Source organism: Pinus tabuliformis, chromosome 4_2, assembly GCF_031772625.1.
Source record: "Pinus tabuliformis cultivar Carrire ecotype Pingquan chromosome 4_2, CPIR1, whole genome shotgun sequence".
Classification (NCBI taxonomy): Eukaryota; Viridiplantae; Streptophyta; class Pinopsida; order Pinales; family Pinaceae; genus Pinus; species Pinus tabuliformis.
The window spans coordinates 666,883,095-666,889,477 of record NC_142304.1 but is presented as its reverse complement, the minus strand read 5'-3'; positions in this window follow the sequence as shown (position 1 = coordinate 666,889,477).

The window sequence follows — 6,383 nt, the reverse complement described above, 5'->3', positions numbered from 1 at the left end:
TTGCTGTATTGCAGAGACATCAGTTCTCTGAACAGAAGTTTCCTTGGCAATATTCATCTTCAACCTCATATCATATCTGTGTTGATCATCAGTTTGTAGAACAGCTCCACCATCCCACTCTTGGCTAATCTGGTCATTAAATAATGACTTTTCATAGGCAGTTGAGGTCAAAAAGGAGGCACTGCCTTTGTCTTCTAGACAATGGATCTCATCAGATCATCTTCAAATTTCTCTTCTTCCATCACTACATTCTAGAAAGGGGTCTTCACCCTTTGGTCTTCATTCGCATCTTTGCTTATTTGCAGAATCTGCAACTACTCATTAGGTCTTCTATATGGATTTTGATTTCTAGGAGAAAAGGTATTAGGAACTCTTCCTTTCCCAGGGTGTTGCTCAACCTTTAATTTGGATATTTCAGAGGCTAATGAATCTATCATCTTGGTCATTTTATCTATGTTGGGATCTGAAGATGATGAATATTTGCCTCTCTATCTCCTTCAATCAACATTCCCCTTGAGATTCTCTACAACCATGATGTTTGATTCTACTTCCCAGGCTGCATCTTGCATACCAGCCAAGGTAGCACATCGTCTCTCCCTCAACAGTAGACAGAAGTCAGAATCAGAGGCACTGGCATAGGTGAGTTTAACAGAGGTGGTGGTAGGTTTTACTTCAGCTTGTATCTTGTTGTACATGTGGTTAAACCTCTTATTAAAATCAGACAACAACTCACCATTTTCCCTCTTTAAGTTCCGAAACTTGGTGAGGTAGTGGAGTAGATCCTTCTTATCCCCCCAATGCTTTAGGAATGCATCATCTAAAGCCTCAATATTTGCTATAGACCTTGGGGTCAGTTCTCTGAACCATTTTCTAGCCTCTCCATCTAGACTTTGGACAAAGACTCTCATCCATACATCAGCTTCACTAATGTCCACGTTATCAGCATAGCTATAGAATGATTGAAGATTTTCCTCAGTTGTAACACCTTCAGTCCCAGTGAACTTAGGGATATAATTTTGGTATTCTCCAGTAGGCATGGCATTCAAAGGATGGGGTAGTACTAGAGGTCCATACCTAGTAGCTATGATTCTTTCATTTTTGTAGGTGCTTTTGGACCTTCCATAGCTATGGTGGCTAACCTAGGAACCTTTGCATGTAAAAAGAATTAATGAAATATTGAATGCCATATCTATTAGAGTAAATGTTGTTTAATGTTTTTTTTCAAATGGGGAAACATTCACTATGGAATTATGAAGGAAATGAATAATATTTTTTTTAAATTGAGTTATTTATGATAGAAGAATAATGGGAGATGTCACAAGAAAACACCATCTCCACTGAGATTGGTGTATTTAATGCGAGAAATAAAATAGGATTATAAATCATCTAAATTGAAATCAATGCATCTAGGGCAAGTAACCAAACATCATTAGAATTCAACATCTACACTAAAATCAATGCATTCAGTTCAAAAAATGAAACATGATTAGAAATCACCATCTACATCAAAATCAATGCATCTAGTGGAAGAAATATTATTCCCTCTCTCCCCCCTCCATCTATAACTATATCTCCCTTTGTCTCTTCTTATTTGTCTCTCTATCTCACTGCGCCAAACTCACATGCTCTCTCACCCCATATATATCAACCTATTTGTTCCTGCCTTCATGTCCCCATCTCTCTGTTTTTCACTCTCTTGACCTTCCATATATATCTCTATCTCCCTATGTCTCTCTATATCACACCAAAAACATACACTCTCTTTCTCTAATATATCTATCTATCACTCCCTCCTCCACTCAATCTCTCTCTCTCTCTCCCTCACTCTCCCCCATATGACCCTCTTCCTTGCATCTATCTCTCTTCTATCCCACTGTTCCCTTTGATTCTCTCTTCCTCTTCCTTATCACTCCCTATATCTCTCTCTCTACCTTTCTCCTTGTATGTATTTATTCTTACCTCACTCTCTCTCTCCTTCCATCTCCATCTCTCTTTCCCTACCTCTCTCCTTTTTTGTCTCATTATCTAACCCAACACATAGACACTCTCCCTCCATATCTCCCTTGCCACTACCTCTCTCTCTCCACTTCTCAAAATCTTTGTCTTTCTTCTTTCCTCCCACTCTCCCACACCAGCGCCATTTCTATATCCCTACCTCTCTCTCTACCCTCCAATAATTTAAGCTAGGTGGGAAGAATCCAATAATTCCTCCCAATCATCTGAAATAAACCTAATTGACAAACACAATATAATCATATTATTATTATTTATCCTTATTTATATTGTCCCAATACTATTTTTTTTTTTAAATTTGGCCCACAATTTAATCATATTATTTATTATCTCTCCTTATCTAAATAATTTGATATCTCTTTTGTGAGTAATAGTTTTTTCTTAATTTTTATTAAATCACTTTTACATAGTCATCTTGTATCTTATTTTTATGTTTTCAAATTTTCCATTACCAAAAAATAAAATTCAAATATCAAGAGAATTTATTAAAAAGAAATATTCCAAGTTTTCACTTACCAAAATATAAAGTTGAAATATTAAGAAAATTTATTAAAAAAACAAAAATTCGTACAAAATTTTTATATATAAAAATAATATATTCCAAATTCACTTTTATTTGTTATAGTGAAATTGGACCCAGAGAAGTGAGGTCATTGTCACGGACGCCTGGGCCGAGGCACGAACAAGCATACATTTCCCATGATTAGTTAAACTTCGATTTCTCGCTATTCCATTTCACGCACAGCCAGACCAACACATCAATAACAATTACCTATAACTTGCATACATTTTCCACTACTTTGAGAAAATCATCACATAGGCACTAATGTTTTAGTTATCAACAAAAAGCAGACATTCGGTGAATCTGTGGAAGTATAGAAATGGAAGGACAATGACTAGAACAGTAGGCGGGGAAGAAAGAGTGTTTATTGAATTATTATCTCAAATCACGGAGATTATAAGAGAACTTGGGGAACCATCATGCACAGAGATTATGAGAGAACTTGAGGAACGATATCGTGGTGTTTATACTCTGGGATTACAGTGGAGAGTACTTCAAGTTATCGTAACTTGGAGAGGTTTGCTTGGTCAACTGCCCGTTGAAAGGCAGGAGGGGTTAGAAATGCAACAAGAATTACACCTGGCAATGATGGATGTGGTCAAACGTTTTCTACAATTCAACTTGTTACTCATTCACGTAGACAAGCTGTTGCTGCTACCTCGCATAACGATTGCAGATGCGAATATCAACAATAATAATATTTGCATAGTTTGCCAACTAATAAGATTTTTATTGTTATATTATTATTAATTAATTTAAGGTTTTTTATATTAGATTTTAGTAATGCCAATTCATAATTATATTAAGAAATTTATTGAATATCAAAGTATTTTTTTGGGAGATTGGTTTAAGTACTTAAAAATAGCTACTCCATGCAAAGAATTCCAGTTCCCTAACTGTGGTGGAGATTCAAATTCAGAGTAGCATCACTTGTAGACTACTCATGAGTGTACATGTGTTGCATGCACTTAGGTGATCAACCTTAGGAATTGTGCAATCCATTTTGGAAAAATTCGTAAATAGTAGGGACCTAATTTCTAAAGGAATTAGGTAAGGAAATATGGGCTGAAGAAGAGGCATAAATTGACTATGTTTGGGCTAGATCTTCTAAGTGAGAAGAGAGATAGGTTATTCAATTGCAAGTTTTGCTAAGTTGAGAAAATAATTGTAAATGCAAGAAGGCATTGGGGCTTTTAGCAGATAACTTTCAACGAAAAATATTGTGACTTAAATTATGTAGAGTAGTAGAGAAGGTTTGTTTCTTGTGATTTTGAAAAAAAATCATGAAAAACTGCAAATATACACCATAATTTCTACATGGTATCATGGCATGATTCAAATTAAAGTGGGAATTTTGAAATTTCTTCTCGGGAGGTTTGAATTTGTAGTTCAGTGTAGTAGGCTCTCTTACAAGCTCAGAAGATGACCTTCAACAGATCGAGGCCAGATTATTCCTTGGAAGGCAACTCTAATTTCATTGCATGGAATGATCACATGGAGGAGGTATTCGATCACAATGGATTTCTAGAATACATCAAGAGAGATGTAAAATAAAAAGAATTTGATGCCTAAAACCTTGCTTAGTGGAAGAAATATGTAGACAAGGTGTGGAGAATGAGATTGGAGGGAGTATGGGACCATATTGTCACTAATATCCATGGGATATAAAATCCTAACGTAATGTGGATAAAATTTGAAATATCAAGTTGTAAAAGAATGAATTTATCCTGCAATATCTGAGGAGGTTCACACAAGTTCATGATGAGCTCGTAGGAGTTGGTGTTACTGTTTCAGAGGATGACTTGGTAAGCATAGCTCTTTTAGGTATTCCCAAGAGTTGGCATAGTTATCAAGATTTAGTGAATGGGAGGTAGAAACCACTGAATTACGAATGCTTATGGTTTGATTTGGTACAAGAGGAAATAAGGGGGAATACCAAAGATGGGACCTCATCCAAGGGAAAGGACGAATAGAAATTTTCATTGGTTGGAATGGGAAAGAAGGGAAAAGGGAATAAATATCAAATCAAACCAAAATCTAGCCAAGGGAGAGAGAAGAGAGATTTATCAAAAATTAAATGCTTCCATTGTAATGAATATGGGCACTATGCCAAGAATTGTCCACAGAAAAAAGAAAGAAAAAGGATTCCATAACTGAAGTATGTTTGCATAACCGAAGTCCTCATCAGATTCTTGTCATGATTACACTGGAGGAGGCTTTCTCAAGGAGAAAGTCAGATGTGTTGAACTCCAATATTTTGGAGCCTCTATTTACTTCCATGTCTCCAAAGAATTAGGGAATAAGCTTGAGTCACCCATAAAATTGTGGTATTTTTGGGTTACACACATACTCTCCATAACTACCATGTCTACCTGCCATCCCTGATTGTGATAGTTGTGCGAAGGGATGTAAAGTTTGATGACGATCAAGCGATGTGTTGCTCTCTTGAGAGGGAGCTTTAGATCCCACAAGAAAAGGAGATTTAGCTCCAAAGGAGGAGGCTTAGGAGGTTGTGGAGCAACCATAGATTCAAGAGCAGAGGGTGGAGACACTCACTCAAGTAGAACCAAAGACAGAAGGCAGAAAAAAAACAAGGAAGCTAATAGACTTGTGTAGGATGTGAGGGAGAATGTGGGATCTCCGTCAAATTTTCCTAGGGAAAGGAGGTCACGTGGGAGATACACTAGCTACATGGATCTTATGACTCAGCTTATATGGATTGAGCCATCCTATTTTGAGGAGGAAATGGAGAAACATGTATGAGTTGATGCAATGGTGGAGCAATATGAATCCATTGCAAATAAAAGTGTTTGGGAAGTGGTCCCAATACCAACAAATAAATCAATAGTGGGTTCGATATAGATCTTCAAGGTGATGCAGGAAACAAATGGAAGCATAGAGAAGTGTAAGCCTAAATATTTTGCCAAGGGGTACTCTCAATTTAAGGGAATTGATTATGAGGAGACCTTTGCTCTTATAGAAAGGTACTTATCCATTAGATAAATCCGTACTCTCATTATACCGATGGGGTGGAAGATCCACCAGATGGATGTAAAAGTAACATTTCTCATTGGGGTTATTCAAGAGGAGATGTACATCAAGAAACCAAAAGGTTTTGAGACATTTGATAGAGAGTGTCATGTGTGCAAACACAAGCGAGAATTATACAATCTCAAACAAGCACCTCATGCTTGGTACACCAAGATCAATAATTATCTCATTTTTTTGGGCTTCACAATAAGTGAAGTGGATGCAAAGCTCTATCACATCTTAGTAGAAGGTAAATTGCTTATTATTGTCTTATATGTTGATGATTTGATTTTAACTAGTGATGAGTAGCTGATCAGATCTTGTAAAGAGGACCTTGCAAGGGAATTTGAAATGAAGAACATGGGTGTCATGCACTACTTCCTTGAGTTTGTAGTTTGATAAGGTGATGGGGAATTGTTTCTCTCTCAAGGAAGTATACAAATGATATACTGCAAAGATTTTTTATGGAGAGTTGTGAACCCATGTAGATAGCTCTAGCAAACAACTAGAGGGAGAAGGATGCCACTTTAAGTGAAGACGTGGATGCTACCATTTATAGGTAGTTAGTGTGTTCAATCATGTATCTTGTGAACACATGACTAGATATGTGCTATGAATTAAACCAACAAATGACTATCTTGTGAACACATGACTAGATATGTGCTATGAATTAAACCAACAGTTGTTTCTTGGTACAACAGGAAGTAAATATATGTGGTTCTCTGCTCGACAGAAGTAGAATACATGGTTGCAAGTCAAGAAACATATGAGGCGATAT